This window comes from Mya arenaria, chromosome 1, assembly GCF_026914265.1.
Source record: "Mya arenaria isolate MELC-2E11 chromosome 1, ASM2691426v1".
NCBI classification, from domain to species: Eukaryota; Metazoa; Mollusca; class Bivalvia; order Myida; family Myidae; genus Mya; species Mya arenaria.
Window position 1 is genome coordinate 61,561,606 of NC_069122.1, and position 20,953 is coordinate 61,582,558.

At 34.1% G+C, this 20,953-nt stretch overlaps 1 protein-coding gene across 3 annotated transcripts in view; it reads left to right on the forward strand.

Moving 5' to 3' along the window:
• Nucleotides 1-20,953, forward strand: part of LOC128240472 (parathyroid hormone/parathyroid hormone-related peptide receptor-like) — a 193,988-nt gene that overhangs the window by 116,895 nt on the left and 56,140 nt on the right. Inside the window, exon 1 of one of the 3 annotated variants that reach the window (XM_052957135.1) lies at nt 13,780-13,905. The exons of the other annotated variants lie outside the window; for them this stretch is intronic. The gene's annotated coding sequence lies outside the window, so the exon portion shown is untranslated. Of the gene's footprint in view, nt 1-13,779; nt 13,906-20,953 lie in introns of those variants that run through there. 3 annotated transcript variants of the gene reach the window in all.

Here is a 20,953-nt window from a genome sequence, read left to right on the forward strand (position 1 = left end):
ATTAATCTCTTGTCTTGGAATGAGCCAATTTCTGCGTTATTAACTGCAAACCAGTGATATCAGACTGCTGACAAAAGATAAGATCGCAAAATTTCATATTTCCTTTTGAAAATTAATGTATTTTGGCTAAAAGCGTTACTAACGGTTTGAGAAAAATACATAAACATCAAATTTTTACTAAAACAAGAAAATAAGCGATCTGAATTTTTTTCAGCAGTCTTATATCAATAGTTCCCATGAATTTTCGCATAGATTGGCTCGTTCCAAGAAAAAAACCCCATAAAAATAGTTGTCAAAACGTTCAATCTGTGAGAGTGCAGCTTTAACAATTGGTCTATTATTTTTAATTTAGGTTGACAATTTCTGTAAACAGGCTCATGCCTAACCTGGTATTACTCTGTCTTTTACAACATATACATTAAACAGATGCAGTGACTCTGTCTTCCTGTCCATGGTCCTGTAGGAGGGGAGAATATCCTTGTCCCAGTTGTCGCCAACTAGCTGGTACTTCTGGTCCCCACCATTTTCCAAATTCTGTTTCATGGACAGCACATCTTCATCCAACTTCCCTCTCCATGACTGCAGCTTTCTTTGCACAGTCTCCGGTCTCACGCAGAGCCCCAGTGTTGATATCCGTTCTATTGTCTATAATATTGTACAAAATGTTATTACTGTAAACATACAGAATGGTTATCGCTTTTAATGTAAAGATGTCTGGTGGATTAAAGAGATTTATCAGTGTAATAAAATTAAATTAACCTTCCTAAAACATTTCCAAATCACTTGCGTTGTATTATTTTGGAGCATGAATAAAATATTTTAACACATTGAACTGATGAGGTATTACCTGCTTATTGCATCCACCATTCATAAGCACGAAGCCGATCATGTAATGAGCTGCGGACATTTCTTGCTTTCTGCCACGCAGTCCCATGATTGCAGTCATCATCAGCTGGATGAATGGCTTGGATGAGCCTGACCTTGATATTGGACTATCACTTATAATTGACTCCAAAACAACAAGAAGACATGGACAGTTGCTTTCTAGCTCACGGCACACATTATCCCAGGAAAACGATAGCAAGGAATCATAATCTGTGTTCTGCAGCAGTGAAGATGCCCCCCTCTTACATATATTCCGGCATTCAGTACGAATAATGTCTGCTGCATGTCTAACAACGAGCATTGGTTTTTCCTCCGTTATGATGCTCTGAATGTTTTTTTCACAGCTATTCCCATGACATATTGCCTTTACCATCCGCTTATGCGGCTCAGGCCAAATAATGGCTGCCTTTCGACCGCTGGGATAGTGGACAGTGACCTGAAAAATCCAAACAAATTCCTTTCAATTTCGTGCAAACTTGCACAACAGTTTAAAACCAAGAGCACATAAGAAGAAACAACAATAAAACCTTTATGATTGACCTTGCTATACATGAGACTTCTTCCTCTGGCAACAGGTGTACCAAGTTTCATTTACATATATTGACACCAAGACTACAACATTCCTGTTCAATCAAACACACGAGCTTGAAAACAATTTTATACTGTACGTATTTGGTGTTCTGAATACATGACTTAAGAATGAGTCTTAAGGACAATACCCCTTCTTATGCACTTAATTTGATTAATTTTACATGTATGTTATTCAAATATTAATCCATCAATATAATGATTAGCAAATTTCAATACACATTTTGACAATTTCGGTTTGAATTATTTGTTCCACTTTAAATACAAAAATAACTGCTGTATATAAATTGAATTGGGACATTAACATCGAATACAAACAAAAGTCTCTGGTAAATTCAAAGTATAAACTGTTGGGCATCATCAAACAAAAAACATGAAATAATTACTTCCACATCTCCTGTAATATTCTTTTTTTCATCAGAGATTATTGTTTTTGCGCCTTTCTCTGAATTAAGGAATCGAGTTAAGTCAAATATATGACGTCAGACCTACATGTCTACATAAATAAATTGAATAAATTTAGAAAAGCTTGGTTATTTACTATGTGAAGTATATAATATAGGTCAGTTAACATTGTGCTATTTGATATAGATGTTAAATAGGTAATGTCAGCATTCTACATTTACCGGCAGAAAATTCAGTTATTCAAATTTCTTTTTTATTGTAACAATCATAACGCATGTATATAACAATCATAACTTACCTGTATGTGAATAACAGTCTAGAAGTTCCTCTTACAGTTTACTACACAGACAAGGAATCCCTAAGATGGTCTTTACTAGGCTTTCCAAAGTCCCACATGACAAAGAATTGTTCAGGGCCTATTCATTAATACAATATAGCATTAATATTGCATGGTATAAATGTCAATGAAAAGGTAAACATCAGTATTTTACATTATAAATGTATGTATCATTTCAGTTATGTGTTAGGTAATAGGTATACAACTAATTCTTTTTTTTGTATCATATTATCAAGCTTACTGTTCAAGAAGTTACGTGTGTAATGTGATGTATTGTTGTAATTTATTAACAAGCCTATAATTGCATGATAATAAATACGGCGGGATTTAGGTACGAGCAAAAGATATGGAACAAAACTAAGTTATACATAAAGCAAGGATGTTTAACGAAGTATTGTAATACTTTCATCTATTAATATAGTGAACCTAAATGGAGACAGACATACAGACATACCTGTTTATCTGTTTTATTAAGGAAATCCTGTTGCGGTGCCACTTTTGTCCTTGTTGATACACGTTATTTGTCTACTTCACATCCACTTTAAAATATAAAAATAGTCATGTACATGTGTATCACTTAAACCAACTTGGACCTGCACACTGTTTACAGATAGGTTTAGCCTTTGTAATATGGCAATAATGCGAAATGGAGCCGACACAAGAAATACAAATACCCCCACGTGCATCATGGACATATGAAAGATAAACTAATTAATGGAAATGGGCCATAACTCTGTCAAAAAATGGTGGATTGTAATCTAATTTGTAACTGTAATTTACATTTTGAAATGGTGTACCCAAAATGATTTAAATCCACTATTACAACTTCGTTCAGTGTAATGGTAGGGTAAAGGAACCTTTATTTATAATTCATTGTTTTATTTAAACGATTACCATTTAAGTACACCTTAAAGTATAACTTGAAACTTAAATATTTTCATACACCAATACTGGTACAGCGTCAGTTTGGGTGGAAGTTGATTGTCTTTGTGCATAGCGTTGATGACAAGTCTCAGTCACAGATCCAGTGTCCTGTGTCAGGTCCTCCGACTGGCTAGTTATAAGCAGCCGCCTATATGCATTTCTACATGACGTTCCTTAAACAAACATTGTTAACATTACTTTACACATGATTATACTGAATGTATATTATAATTTTCGATTCAACATTGCCACTTAAAGTATCAAAATTTGCAATGAAATTTAAACATAACAAGTAAGAACAAGAATTAATTTTTTGCTATTCAAAAATAAGCATTACAAACACAGCACATAAACAATGATTTGTTTCGATTAACTTCAGTGTAGGACGAGGATGTTGACTGTCATATTAAAAAGAAGTTGTTTGTTTCACTGACATTCAGCCAAGATTTAAGACCTGTGTTATGGTGAAGTGCATGCTATCTACACTTGCTTAAATCCATGAGGCCTGGTCATGTTTCCTGTTAGTAAACAAAGTGCTCACCAAATATGCACAATTTTGAATGATGTTATTAAACATTTATCAACAAAAAAAATCCAGAAAAAAAACAAATCATTATTATGCACTCTGTTCTATTAACTATTTTCAGTCCTAAATACATGAAAAGGTGGTTCAGTATATCTTAATTTCTTTCTTCCTAATACCACCAAGTTCTGCAAAATATGCACATAATAATAAAACTTTGATCAATAAGTTAAATAATGAAACACTTCAAGTTTTTCAGTTCAAAAGGATTTCAAAGCAAATTTTAAATGACTGTTCACTTTTCAAAATTCATAAAAGTGCTAACAGTTCATATAGGCTTATGTCAGGCAATATTTAAAAAATAATTGAATGTAATTCAACAGCTCAGTGCTAGCTAGATAATATACTGGTGTGTTTTCCAGGCAACTTAATTTATCCAAATTAAATAAAAACACAGTAAACAGTATACAGATAAAGAATAACCAGTTCTGTCTTTGTCCGGGTATGTAGTATTCATTAATGCTGCACAAGCATTCCAGAACTGAAGAGAAAGGGGTTTGTCGATGCCATGCTTTGAAACAAAGTTATGAAGGGACACTTTCTCTTCCATTGACCAGGACTGGTATGTGGAGGATGGCTGAATTACCTGAATTGGCATTAAAATATACTTTCAGGGAATAAGTAGGCAGAGAACAAAAAGAGCAGTGTATGAAAAAACTATCCTTTAAAGTATGCACAAGAAGAAACTATTAATGCTGTTGTTAAAAAAAGGCATTTGCACTATTAACTATAATGACATCACTATGAAAAGGAATTGTGAAATACTTTCTACTATACCAATGTGCCATGCTTCGAAGGTTTCACTGGAGTTTTCCCTGTTGACGAGGAAAGCTCACGTTTGCGCTTTGAGTTCTGCATTTGTAAGAAAAACATTAATATAACAACCGTTCATAAAAGCCTATTTTGGTTTACCTACAAAATTAACAATACAGATGACAACAAGGTATGGCAATACCTCAAATTGTCATTAATAATCAATCAAGTGAAGAAGTGTTACCCAGTCATTGAAATTATACTTTTGAATGGACAAGCCCAAATTTTATACTATTGCTTGACATCAATTTTTTTAACAAGCCCTGATATATAAAATTCAGAATTTGGCAAGCCCAAAGACATTTTACTAGTACAGGGCTTGCGGGCTTGTGTTAATTTCGACCACTGGTTACCTGGCATGGTTTGTTCAGTTGGAGCATTATGGGCTTGTCGATGCCTCCCACCACATACTCCACAATGTTCGACTCCAGTGATCTCCCCCCCTACATCTGCAGAATGAAATTAATATCATAACAAATTCAGAGCATATTTGTGTGATTGCAGGATTTAAACTTTTAATGATTTTTTTTTAATAATACATTTGATGAACATACATGGGTCAACTGCATATTAAACCCTAAAAAGGTTAAGAAATGAATCTAAAATCTTCTTAAAGTGAAATCATGTGGTTGGAAACAAATATTATCCTTAAACTGTACATTTGAAAAGAAGCGGCTATTCTTTGTTTGTTACAACAATACATTGAGTATGAAAGAACTTTTTTTAAGAATAATATTTCAATAACTTACAATGTTTTTGGTATATCCAAAGTCGTTATAAACAACGGCTTACTGAATTAAAAGGACGTTACACAAATATATACCCTAAAAACAAGTAACCACCAGACTGTATAATTCAAATCATCTGTTCATACACATAAACATGTGTTTGTTACCGTTACTCCAGGCTTTCTCATTGCAAGGCTCGTTCCTAAAGTTGGTCTGGAACATGGCCTGCTGGTATCCAACCAGTTTCCTGTCTCCGCAAGGGCCTGGTTCACACATCTAACATAATTTAAGATATTGTAATTATTTTCCTTACTTCAGTGTTTGAATTTCCTTCATCAAACTATTCATTCCAATAATTATTTCAAAGCAAGTCTTTTGGATATATACTGCTACTCAAAAACATAACTTTTGCACATAAAAAGGATTAAATCGTGTAATATTGTATGTTCAAAATTTAAAATTAAAGTGACAGTCAACTGCCTGGTCAATGAGCAATTTCACAAGTTTTTCATGGACATCAGAATAACCTAATGCGTTATTATTATGGTCTTGAACTATTCATAAATAATATTATCTCACGCTTGTCCATCCGCATCGTGTATTATACGTCTTTAGTCGGTAGAACTAAAAAATGGTGTTGTTTTGCTGTCAAAAACGTTCCATTTATTAGACGCCATTTTTTTTCGGTAGTGTTAATTACGGGAATACTTCTGTTATCATTTACACATAGGTAAACCAGTTAAAAGAAAAAAAAAAACAGGATGGAAAGGAATATTATTTACTTAATCCAGTAGCTTTAATGATTATACACCAGCATAAGCTGAACAAAACTGCAAGTGACACCACTAATGGATGCCGGTGTTTACATCGTATATACACAGTTAATGCAGCATCTCAACCTGGTGTCCTTTTAATGTCATTTGGTACACAGAGAGAAAGGTAGTTTTGAAAGGGCCTCTGAAAGTTTCGTCAAAACGATACAATTCTGAGCATACAAATTTCCTATTTTTTGTAAATTTCCCATATACTCACAGCCTAATTCTACCATTACGTCTTCAGCTTCGTGTCTGCATTCGACGTAACGAGCAATTTCATTGGCCAGTGGAAAGGTCAATCCGAGGTGACCCCTTACGCGAAGTCCTCAGATCCACATAGCGTAACGTCATGAAGCGTGTATTGGGGATCTGATTTTAATGAGATTGGGTTAACTGAGACGTGTATTTTTGCATCCTAAATTCTAATCCAGTAAGCGATTATTACAACGAGTTACTAAACATATCCAATTCATAATGATTAAAAGCGTTGATTGCTTAAACAGGTGTACAAAGGGCCCAATTAAATCTAATGACCAATTATTGGCTAGGTCTATTTCAGTTCGTAGATAATAGTCGTAAACCTCAAAGTAAATTCATTGATTTGATAATGGCTTCCGAAGACAAATTTACGACATTGTCAGGATGTTCAGATAATGCGAAAACTGTAATATTATTTATCGAAAAAAGTCCTGTTGCCTGATCCTCTCCATATATATCGTATAGAGAGAAGAAACACACTTGGACCATTTTGCAGAATTTTCCGACTTTGATCGGAAACTATATTAGGCGTCATATAAGCAAAGCGAATTCCAGTCGTATTGTTTTGCATGAAATTTCAGGCAACAAGAAGAATGAAGGTGCCACGGTTAAAGGAGCTGTATATTAGAACAATTTCTTCCTAACAGTGTACCATTATGCTACCGGAAGGGTACATCAGCCATTGCGTCTCACTCTTAAATGAGCTGACATAATCATAACATACCAATGATTATTTATCGCTATAGCGGGAAGTCGTTTCACTTCACCATAATAGAAATATTTTTTCCACACAGAAAACGTGTTTCTACAAAAGTAGTGATATGCATTAAACATTTTGAATTTAAATAAATCAATTTAAACTTTTTTGTAAATTAAATTAAGGATTGAATGTTTTAGAAATGCGAAATTTTGGCCTATGTAAGGATTTTGGCATAGCAGGATATGTGCATTACACATGCTACATTTCACAAAGGCTTTGAAGTAACGCATTTGTTACTTTTCAAAGGGGCACAACATTGGTCAGTGCCAATTTTTTGTTGAATTATTGTGCAACAAAAACATATGATTTTGGTACAGATAACCATTATTGTACTTGTGAAAAACTACACAAACAAGCTAAGTAGCAAAAAGTTTATACATAAATCCGGTTTAATGGCACTGGGTAAACGCCAAAAACATAGAACACAAAAACGAAAAATCGCAAACAAATGTGCCGTTTGAAAGTGTCGTCGTAGACTGTTAATTTGCCGACAGAATGGCACAGTCATGTGACAGCAATCTGTGTTTATCTCTCGTTATAATCTATCCGAGCGCAGTGGGTTTTGGAAATCTTCGGTATGGATATAATTTCCGAAATTTACCCGATTATCGATACTTATTTCAAATATACTTTATCCGTTCATAGTCTATGCAAACGTACCCAAAACTTACAGGTTGAACATTGTTTTTAAATATGTTATTCAAACTTATGCTTGACCCTTAAAAAGAAACAATCGAGGTATATATGAATTTCAAATAATTTAATGAAGAGTCAAATCAGGTTACAGTACAAAATATAAGGTCAGCATAAAATACTTGAAATAAGTTCTGGGTAAGGCTATGTTATAGGGTATATGACAAGTAACAGCTTAATTTGAATGATTTTTGTTTAACTTGTTGACCCGAAATTGCTATTCTTACACTGGTTCATTTCGTTGACATAAAATTGTTATCAAAAATAAATAAGCAATAACTGCTGTTGTTTACTTATCTTTAATCGTCCAAATGATGAACACAAAGGTAACTGTAATATTGAACCACAAACAGCCGAACCAAGAAAAGAATCTGGTAATTCAATTAAAATATATCATTCTTAATTTAAATCAGGATAATGGGAAAGTTCCAGTGATTAGGATACATACTGCTTTAAAGACTGTCTATCTATAGGTCATATAATAATGCTGATCGATACAGTTTTTGTATTTAATCGATTAAACTTACTTCATCACGATCAATCGCCTTCACATAAGTTGTCGTTGGGCGGTACGGGTGTCAAACATTGGTTTCTGTTCAATAACTTTAGTTAGCATTGACAGATATTGATGACACTTGGTGTGTAGTTAGCTTATGGGAAAAGCTAGCTTGGGATTGCTTTTAAGGGGGGTGGGGCTAAGGTCAAGGTCACTGTTACTAAAAATAGAAAAATGGTTTCTGCCCAATAACTTTAGTTAGCATTGATAGATAATGACGAAACTTGGTGTGTAAATTGCTTATGTGAAGAGCTAGCTTTAGATTGCTTTTGTGTGGGGAGGGGCTAAGGTCAAGGTCACTATTACTTAAAATAGAAAAATGGTCAAGGTCACTGTTACTTAAAATAGAAAAATGGTTTCTGCCCAATAACTTTAGTTAGGATTGATAGATAGTAACGAAAGTTGGTGTGTAGGTAGCATATGTAAAGAGCTAGCTTGGGATTGCTATTGAGGGGGGAGGGGCTAAGGTCAAAGTCACTGTTACTTAAAATAGAAAAATGGTTTCTGCCCAATAACTTTAGTTAGCATGGACCGATATTGATGAAACTTGGTGTGTAAGTTGCTTATGTGAAGAGCTAGTTTGGGATTGCTTTTGAGTGGGGAGGGGCTAAGGTCAAGGTCACTATTACTTAAAATAGAAAAATGGTCAAGGTCACTGTTACTTAAAATAAAAAAATGTTTCTGCCCAATAACTTTAGTTAGCATTGACCGATATTGATGAAACTTGGTGTGTAGGTAGCTTTTGTACAGAGCTAGCTTTGGATTGCTTTTGAGGGGGGAAGGGCTAAGATCAAGGTCCCCTGTTACCAAAAATAGAAAAATGGTTTCTGCCCAATAACATAAGTTAGCATTGATAGATATTAATGAATCTTAGTGTGTAGGTAGCTTATGTGAAGAGCTAGTTTGAAATTGCTTTTGAGTGGTGAGGGGCTAAGGTCAAGGTCACTATTAGGCCTAAAAAAAGTGTTTGGTTAGGTTCAACCTTTTCAAAAATAGGTAGGGTAGGCATGCTTTTTTTTACTTATTCATTTTATTTTTTTCAAATTGACTATAAAAACGGTAGGGTCGGCGCCTATTCCGTAGGTAGGGTCGGGTAACCCGAACCAAATGTATTTTTTAAGGCCTTGCTAAAAATAGAAAAATGGTTTCCACCCAATAACTTTAGTTAGGATTGACAGATATCGATGAAACTTGGTGTGTAAGTAGCATGTGAAGAGCTAGCTTGGGATTGCTTTTGAGTGGGGAGGGGCTACGGTCAATGTCACTGTTACTTGAAATAGAAAAATGTTTTTTGCCAAATAACTTTTGATAGCATTGATTGATAGTGATTAAACTTGGTGTGTATGTAGCTTATGTAAAGAGCTAGCTTGGGGTTGCTTTTGAGAGGGGTGGGGTCATGGTCACTGTTACTAAAAATAGAAAAATGGTTTCTGCCCAATAACTTTAGTTAGGATTGATAGATATTGACGAAATTTTGTGTGTAGGTACTAGTAGCTTATGTGAAGAGCAAGCTTGGAATTTCTTTTGAGGGGGGTGGGGTCATGGTCACTGTTACTAAAAATAGAAAAATGTTTTTTGCCCAATAACTTTAGTTAGCAGTGATATATATTGATGAAACTTAGAGCGAAGGTAGCTTATGTGAAGAGCTAGCTTGGTAGGTGGGGTCAAGGGCACTGTTCCTAAAAATAGAAAAATGTTTTTCTGCCCAACAACTTAGTTAGAATTGATTGATAGTGATGAATCTTAGTGTATATATAGCTTATATGAAGCTGCAGATTAAACTTGCTCATACAACAAATTAATTTGCTATAATTTCTGATTGCCCATAACAAAAACCTGGTTTCGTCGCATTGCGGCGCTTCTAGTTTCTGTTTACTGCTATGAAAAATATATACCTCTGAAGAGCATGCTTGATGCACTATGCAACGTTAATTGAATACTTAAATATTGCTTTACATGTTTCATTATTCAGTTGATAAAGGCGAACGCTCTTTATTCTTGCCGGATACTTTCATCATGTTCGTCATGCCAGTAGCGAGTGAGTCTCTTTTTTTTATTGTTTTACGACTAAACTTAATCATGGTTAGATCCACATCCTTGTTATTGATTTCCGTAAAGGACAACGTTGCAGATTTCATTAAAAGGGCATTAATTCTATTCTGAATTGAAATACAGTTTTATTCGTCAAATGTAACCGGTGAAGCCGGTGGTACTGACGATTTTGCGCGTAACAAAAACAATGAACTTAACATACTTGCGAAATAATGAGCAGTATGCCTTTTTACCAAGATACCTTGGACGCTGCTTTGACACAAACCAGCTTAATTTGTTTAATACCTGAACATACTTTATAAAATTTCATGTCTTAATTGGTAATCCTATCTGTAAGTGTATGTTGATTAAATGTGTTGTATGTCTGTGGTGTCTATTTGTGTATTACACGTTTGTGTTTCTTTCTGCTTTGTAAGCGTTTTTTTTAATCTCCAACTACTGGGCTGGTCCCTGTAGTCTGTATTGTATTAATGAAGTAAATCATTTAGGATAAGCTATAAATAATCTGGTTGAAACAAAATAAAAACGTGTCTTCAACATCTAGAGAAATTCCTGATATTAAGTGTTGAACTGAAAATTATAAAATAATAATTTTAAGAATATAGGGCAAATGAACAGATGATTAAGTTATAAGTAACACGCTGTCGCTTTTCAAATTAAACAAAAATATATTTGTTTGAAAAAACACACAAAAAACTGTATTGTTCAATAGAATATTTGACAATTTTATCATAGCTGATATGCATTACTCTTAACTTCGTTGTAAGAAGATATTTTTCTGCTGCGGATTTAAATCTTTTTTACCCTTTATTTTGTATGGTGGTTTTTGTATGATATTATTGATATGAATTGTTATTTTCAGGGGATACATAAAAATGTAAAGGTGGCCTAAAATATGAACCGTTAGAAAGTGTTACTTGAGGTGTTAATATCAGTTTCCAAGACTCGTCTTTCATATAAAACAAAGCAAATTATACTGTGGATTGTTTATACAGCACGAGTGCCGATAATGTCGCTTGTTTTATATCTATCCAAGTATTGATGTAACCGTTTCGCATCATATTTCTAACAAATCATGAAAAAAGCCTAGCAATTATTTTGCAATTTACTTTTTAAGATATTAAGAATATGTTTTTTGCATTCAAAAACAGAACAAAAACATTGCTCAAACATTTTATATTAAAATATACGTATATATCAGTCTCAAGATTTTACTTGGAAGTATTACGATAAGTTCTGTTTACTGAATTGTCTTAAATGTTTCAATCGCATGAAAGGAAATATATCTGTGGATGAAAACTTAAGCACAACCTTACAGTAATGAAGCATTTAAGTATATATTTAGAATATTGTTATATGCTTTACATAATGATTTTTGTTTGATACTCTCATTTTGTCTATGTTCGTTATGCTAGACGCCAGTGCATATCTGTTTTTAGTGTTTTACAAGTAAACTAAACCATACTTTGTTTCAATTACTTACAATAATCTCATTTATCCACGTCCTGGACTGGCAACAAGACAGCCAGATTTTCATTTATTTAAAAAAAACGCTTATGCAGGTGGTTTAGTGTGTGGATACACAATGTCAATTAAATATGTTTTATTATGTGTTCAATCATAAACCGCTTAGGCATTCATCTCTCAACAAATCGGTCTTGTTCTGAAAATAGTTTCTTGTTCAATAGTGTACGTCACCAATGTGCGTATCTTAGATAATTTTTATTAATAGTTATTATTATATCTGATATGGTTCAACTTTAAATTTCAATAATGATATATAATTGCATGTTGATATTTTCCTTATTGCAGATTTATTCCATCGTTATCCGGAATTTTGGCTGATGGTATCCTGAATATGATTGATAGATTTATAAACTAAGTTACATTTCCAGGGAAGACCAAACAAAAGAAGATGTCTTATATACAAATCAATCTGAAATTGCTACTTGGCGTGATTCAATCGGTTTTCCAAACTCACACTCCATAGTTAGTTGACACGCAATTTGTATTGATGAACTAAGTAAAATATGGCACTGACTTCGACTGAATTTTATGTGCAGCACTAAAAATACACATACATTTGTATCTCTTTCCCATTTACGTATTCTGATGTAAGAGTTTCTTTTAAATGATTCATACTGGTCAGAACCATTTTCGAAAGAATAACGTAACGATAAAAGCTCCTTTGTTTGTTTTTTTCGTATCTCAAAAATCATAACTCTGCTTGGGCAGTTTATTTAATTTAGTTATAAGACTATTTGAATAACGGTAAAATATCTTTTTTTTTTTCTTTTTTTTTTCGTCTCTGAAGGGCCATAATTGTAAATCAACATTTCATTAAGAGTAATAAGACTTGATAACAATTGCATATTATCTGTTAAAACATATGTTCTATGTTAAATGTTAAATTGCCCAAACGTTGTACAGTTTTTCTTTGCATACGAACAGAGAAATTAACTCGCCTTGCTACCAACATAATTAATAATATAAACAAACTAAACTGGTAAGTGCTTAGCCCGGAAAAATCTAGTTATGGTTTAGAATTTAGCTCCTTATGATGTCTAACTTAATTTATGTTTATCAAAGTTCAGTGGTCGTGGTCCTGCTACATCCGGTCAGGAAAGTCGTTCGACACTGTGTAAATAATTTAAGTATTGGAAAGTTTATACGTAAACTTGCTTTTTGGCAACATGAGTGAATTGAAACTTAATATTAAATCAACCAGAACTCGCGGGGGCTTTTCAAACTCAAACTGCAATATTCTGACGTAGTTATATCGGACAGGACAACACACCTTCTCGATTCTCCCTACAAAGCAATTGGAAACATACGATAGTTCTTTGCACGAAAAATAAGCAACACGAATGCATTCATTGCATTGTTTCGAATTCACGAGTCTTCATGTTTCGTTATTTTTGTTGCCTCAAATATAAAACCTCACAAACATTGACAAAACAAACTGCGCAATGGACGTCGAAAAAGTGAAACACTCTGCAGCACTTAAAAATATGTGAAGAGGTTAAATATAATAAATAGCTTTAAATAAATAAAATTATACTTTCGAACCTTTTTGCAAATGTTTGATTATTTTAAAACATTCCGATGAAATAGTTCGTTTAATGATACATGAAATTATAAACCGTCAAATACTTTTATGAAGGATAAAATAAACATACACGTGTAAAATGCGGGGTATAAAAACGAGAAGTCATCTTACAGTAACCGGTCTTGCACAATGCACTTTCAAATTCTCCATGATATTAGGATCATTGTAAATAGCTTTACCAAATGTTGGCTGGCAATGTAAAGCAATTGAACCTGTTTTAGTTTACACAGCTGAACATGTGTTTCCATCTGTATCGAAGTTAACGTGTTCCTGCTTGTCTAAAAGAGCACAACCAGAGAGTAACTATATTCTTGTCACGAGGCTCTACAATTGATATTAGCTACTAAATGGAGTTTTGTGGACTGAGTGATAAAGGAGTATGGTTGATTCTTCCATTGGGTGAGTGATAAAGCGGTTTTGTTGATAAACACCATAAGGTGAGTGATGAAGCGGTATTGTTTATGAACACCATTAGGTGAGTGATAAAGCAGTATTGATTATGAACACCTTTAGGTGAGTGATTTAGCGGTATTGTTTATAAACACCATTAGGTGAGTGATTTAGCGGTATTGTTTATGAACACCATTAGGTGAGTGATAAAGCAGTATTGATTATGAACACCTTTAGGTGAGTGATTTAGCGGTATTGTTTATAAACACCATTAGGTGAGCGATAAAGCGGTATTGTTTATAAACACCATTAGGTGAGTGATAAAGCGGCATTGTTTATATACACCATTAGGTGAGTGATAAAGGTGTATTTATTTGGTTATCCCATTAATGAATGAACCCAGACAATTTGGACTAGTATTTGTTTTTCAATACAGTCTTGTTTTCCCCTTAGCATTGACCAAACACTATTGATCTACGACATTCAAACGAAACGGCAGCAATCACTATTTTAATAGCAGGTTTGAAAGTCATTAAAAAAAATACGTTTACGATCTATTTATCTTTAACTCGTCCAGTCTCGTTATAGGCTGACTGAATTCAATAATGAAGATCTGCATAGCATATAAACTGATGTCATTATCAAGAAAAAATCAGATGTCGTATTTGCCTGGTATTGACACCTGAACACGAGGAACAAACATGCTGATTCAGACATGTTTTAGTTTTTTTTATAATTGTCATGACACTTCTTGGCTCCATAATTATACAGTGTAAAAACTTCAAATGGAAAATTACATTGATTGTGTTGCAATGATAATAACTGAAAAAAACTAAAACAATTATGTATGCTTACGTACACGAATGGAAAGGTAGGTAACTTTCATTAAATAAGTGCTTAATCAGGAACATATAACGTATCGGTCGCACAGGACAAAGACGTTATAATGATAATGAATGGCGTTATTTCAAAAAAGAAAACGATTTAGATCACTGGCTTTTTCTGTAGTCAAGAATAGTTTTGGGGGATATTTAATTGGTCCCTATGTCCATGAATTATATAAGTATAGTGAAACGTAATGGAATCACTAGGTCACTTCTATTGTTTTACACAATTGAGGATACATATTATCAACATCTTGCTAGCACACAGTTCATTCAACCTATGTACTTAATCACACACCGCTTTACAATGTGAATTGGTTGCTCAATAGGAACCGCCATGGCCTTGCGGATGTGTCGCAAAGAAGACCCGTGTCTTTACTTTTATGGTCAAGGTCACAGCAGCCTTCGGAACATATTATTGTTTGGCCGTCCGTCAATCATTCTGTCCGGTCTATAACTTCACGTCGTCGAATTGTAATATCATTTGGCAGAAGTGACTTCCACAGCGTGATGATTTATTGTGTACAAGGCCTATTTCCATACCTTCGAAGTCAAGGACACAGAAAATTACTGAACTTTATGTTTTGTTATATAAGTCGAACTGGTTATTTTATAAATTGTCAGATTTTACAATATTCAGCAGAAGTGATCACCATACTATGAGGCCATGTCGCCCTTATAACCGGTGTCCATACCTTCGAGATCAAGGTCACAGTAAATTTTATAATTTAAGATAGTTTGTATCTGGTCATATCTTTGTCAAACAACATCGAATTTTGAAATAATTATTCATAGAATCTGGATGTGGAATGCTTAATTTCCGTGTCTCTACCATCGAGGTCAAGTCACAACGCCTTTCTAAACTGAAAAAAGGTTTGCTATACTTATGATAGGTGCTTTCAATAACAATACAAAAACTTTCCAATTAATCTTATGCATCAACATTATTGACAATTACGTCGCACGTTTACATTCATTGAAACAATTATCTTATTTAGTTGTTCTATCCCGGTAGTATTCCCGTGCGGGGATATTAATCACTCTCTTTTAAAGCTTTATGCTATAAATAGGTAGACTTCACCGGTCTATAAATTTCTGACAAACCTTTTTTGTAACAAGTATTCAAATAATTCAAGAAAATCATTATTGATATTATTTCAATGTAGCTGTAATTGCCAGACACAAAAGCGTACCTGTCAAATTTGGCAGATATATGCCACTACAAAATACCTTTAAAACTGAAGGAATTCATATGATATTTTCAGGTACTTGGGATGTTTTCATGTTTGATAAAGATGATTGATAAAGGTTTGCAAATTGGCATCAGCACGTGCTGTGAATGTTTCGATACAGATGAAATATCGCATTAGACAACATATAAAGTGCAACATATAAAACAATGGAAACCACAGGGACAAGTCTAGTAGTCTGAAGATAAAAAAACATAGTTCATGGGCACAAGTAAGGGCACAGACGATGATGAAGTATAGACAAAAACATATACACCACATACACAAAAACAAGCATCACAAACAGACCACGTACTCATCAAAACAGCTTTTATCGACAAACGATAAGATTACAAGGCTGGAACAGAAATCCGTGTTCACTAGAATCGAGTCTTCTCGGGGCTTGATCTAGTTTGGATGTCGCCATAGCGCACAATTGTCCTCATGTTCATCAATAATCACTACATTTGAGATGTAAGCCATAAAGGCACGCATTAACTTGATAACAATGAAGAATAAGGGTATAATAACGTATAAACTGATAAATTATGTTCATCTACTCAACGACCTGATACAAACATTACCTCTAAACGAATAAATTAAGGTATAAAAAAATCACGTTAAGACAATCATATATCCACACTCAATACATTGAAAAATACGATTTTTTGTCTTCCAGTCCAGTGCATTAAGGCCATATTCCGCTTTGCAGACGTCACCCCCATTACGCGCATCAATAACAAAATGACATTATCAAAGCATGATTCTATTAATGGATTTAAACATGAAACGTATTTAATGGAAGTGATATGTTTAGATCAGAAATGCTGTATAAAACTTCCGGGGATTTTGCAAGTTATGAAATAGTCCATTCTAGAAGAATGCAATCTCCCGGCTACAATCGCAATACATTTGGTCCAATTTATTCTTAGCACAAGCAATGGCATGGAATACATCCCACATATCAAATGACTTATGTCATATTGTTTTGGTTAAAACATAATGAATGTTACAACGATTGTGCAGATTGTTATGATAACTTATTACTCTTGTTGGCACTATAGTACACGAGAGTGTGGTCTTGTAGTGTGGGGTAAACCGGTATACATGAAGAAAACCCACTTGGGCGACTTTGGGACCATTTACCAAACTCACATGCGCCCAGTCCGGAAATCGATCCCGGGTCGTCTTGGTAAGAAGCGAGTGCGCTAACCATCGTGCTAACCCTACAAGCGTCCTCTTTTGATTTTGTTATATTGCAAATTTAAATTTTGTAGGCTCATAAGGCTAATTTGAAAACCAATTTATCGGTAAATATTTTTGATGAGTATGTGGCCAGTTTTTGATGTTTGTATTTGTGGTATGTGTTGTTTGTATGTTTGTGTATCTAGTTCAGTGTCGTTTGGATCCTTGCCTTGTGCCCATTAACAGGAACTTTTTTAATTTACGATTACTTCGCTTGTCACTGTGACTTCCATTGTATTTTGGAATTAGAATTAGAAAAAATGTAATACTTTATTTTAAATAGTATCTTCAAAGGTATGGAATGAAATTTGATTCAGGGATCGTTGCACAAATTCTTCATGCTGAAGGTATATATCATTATTGTGCTATAGGTCAATCCGTTTGGTAATAGTCTGTGTAACTTTTAACCTATTTCACTTATATTATCTCCATAATACCCGGCGCCTACATATGTAAAACACATCAATCGATGACGCACTAGCAATATGCGCAAATGGTTATGCTTATTAATAAACTGATAATTTACTGATCGGAACTCGTTCAGAAACCTACTACACGATATAAATTGATTTACTTTCAGAACATATAATTACAAAAAAGACCTATGTTTACCATGGAGTTGTTTTAGCAGGAAGTTTATTCTGTTATCCCTCATTTTAAGCCAGAGAGCGATTATTACAACGAATCACTAGAAAGATCGCATTCATTGCGATTAAAACCGTTGATTGCAAATACAGGTGAACAAAGTGCCAAATTAAATCTTCTCCATGACCAGTTTTTGGCTAAATTTATTTTATTTTGTAGATAATAGTGGTGAACCTCAATATAGCTTCATATTTGATAGGAATATCTCAGACATTGATGGAATGTTACGATAATGCGAATACTGTCGAAATGCCAAAACTGTAAATATATAAAAAAAAAAATCAAGTAGTCATGTAAATGTAAACTTTACATTGTCTCAATAGCACTGGAACTAGCGATGTTGCACGCATATCTTTCTATCGGATAGAACAATACACTAGGGACAATTTTGCAGCAACCTGTCTTTTATTCTATAACTATTCTGGGCGCTAAATAAGGAAGGCAATGTCCCTGACATCGTTTTCAGTCACACGTTTTGCACGAAATTTAAGGCTAAGTTTTTCCAGAGGTGTATTGTCTTCAAATGTTCATTATCAGCGGATAAAGAGGAACGCTTTTTATTCTTGCCGGATACTTTCCATCTGTTTATGTTCATCGTGCCAGACGCCAGTGCATCTCTATCCTCAGTGCTATAAGACTAGAGTTAACCATACTTCGATGCAATGAATAGCAATAATCTCATTTATCTACATCCTAGTAATCGATTTCTGTAATAGAACACATTACAGTCGTCGTTAAAAGGACGTTAATTTCGTTTGGTTTTGAAACACCTTGACTGACAACATTCGTGACAATATTTATCAAATAAAAGGCTAATAGCGGCACTGTGTAAAACGTTGCGCTTACCAAGAACAATAGAAATTAGATGCTAGTTTCGAAAACAGGGCAGTTTGTCCTTTTTAAAAACGTAACTTGGTTAATGTATTGGCACGAGACAGCTTTATCCGTTTTTGAGCATATTTGTATTCGGTCGTTAAGTGCATAACATTACTTTGTATGTGTATATATGTTCTTTTTTTCCCTATTTCTGCAAAAGTTTCAAGTGGTTGCTTTCTCTGTTGAGGTTTATAGTTTTAATTTTGTAATTATTGACAAGCGTTAACTTATGGCCACACAAACCTGTTAAAGCCAAAAGTAGACTCGTGGTCCGGTTTCTCTGTTCGTTCCAGTGCGTTAATGCCATAACTTCTCGGTAAAGCTATTTTAATGAGTGTGCGTTTACTACGTTTATGTATATAGTACATTGTCGTATACTACCTTTCTTTGTGCATTTTAACAGGGTTTAGTATTGATTGTTTTCCCTGTAGTAAATACTGTATTCATGTAATGTATCACTTACGTCAATTTTGGTTGAAGCATATCGAATGTTTGTCTTCAAAGTAGACAACAATATGACCAGACATCAACTATCTTAAGGAAAAATTAAAACGATTAGCTAATTGAGTATGAGATTACACACTGTCACTTAACAAAACGGTGACAGTAATAATAATAATAATTAAGACTCTAGCACATGAAGCTGCGACCTTGTGGTGCTGGTTCCTTTGACGTGTTACTGTCACTTAACAAAACTGGGACAGTAATGGTAATAATAAAGACTCTAGCGACTTTGTGGTGCTGGTTCCTTTGACGTGTTACGACCTTGATCGTAATAAATTTACAACGCCTCTTAGATAAAATCCCGGCCGGACTATTCGCACAAAAATACGTTGTGCACCACCACCTCCGCGAAGCAACATAACAACCGCTCGGGCGTCCGGGATGTCACAATCACAACACTGGGACCTTTCGCGGTCCGGCAGACTCTCGCCGTTATGTTAAATCGCTTTAATATATTATTTTAAAAGCAACACACATATTTTTTTATGTTTCAGACAGTATGATCCCATTTTATGCTCTCCTAGATTGGAGGAAATAAACGATCCATCTCTATCTATTCCAGATGAATACAATACTGTATGTAATCTTCAAAACCGCAAAGCATGGTATTAAACCTGATTGCCATTGAAATATATCTTATTAGCTTTCAAATAAAAATATTTGTCCATATGACGTATGTTGTCAAATACATTCGTCTATAAATTTGATATTTAGATGTTTTGGTGTGCTTTTTGTTTTGAGACATTGACGAAGTGACGAGTGTAATATAAGCAATTATGTTAGTGTCGCTGAACAGAACAAAACCTGACATTTCAAAAACAACCTTAATATATGCTTAAACCTTTGTGTTTCCTGCTACAGCGATTATGTTTTGTCAATTTGACATATTTGGCGTGTCAGTGTATCGACACAAACATAGTCTAGGAATTGTCAGAGACTTGGCGTCATTGTAGGCAACATGTACATTGCTTAGCCTAAGCCTTCATTCTATGTACAGCAAGGCTTTTATATTGTATGCGTTATTTAAGATAGCCATCTGCTGTTTCAAATACTTTAGCATAGTCGAACGTATAGTGTTTTTATCGAAATTATGAGGAGTAGCCTCTGTTTTACAGAACATTACTTCGTAGTAGGTACAATGAATGGCAAAAACAGTATTCAGAATTAATTTATATAGTGTATCCCTCTTATTCAATCCTTAGTTTATACAGGTAAACTACGGGGACATTATAAGAACAAATAGTAACTTATATGCACTTAGCAAGGATATATGAATTATTAATTGTCGATCACAAACGAGGTCTAGCTTAACAAATGTTTCTAAAAGTATAGTGTCATGGAAAAAATTTAAGTGCAGAAATTTGCGGTTTTATGGCTGCTAGTAACCAATTTCTTTTGTTAAACCTAAACCACTGCTGAAGAGAATATGTGTAAGGTTAATACCAGGATTTCTACAAACAATGCCTTTATACTTTTCCACGTCCCCGTAAGTGACGATTATATTACTTACTGGTATAAAAATGTTATGCATAAACCTGTTTTGTCTTATTGCAACATTAGTGCATCGAAATTAAGTGTTATTAACCATAATTGAAAGGACGGAATATACTTTCACGTGTAAAAAACGGAGAAGTTAAATAGTGCAAAGTGCACCTTCAAATCTTCAATTATACT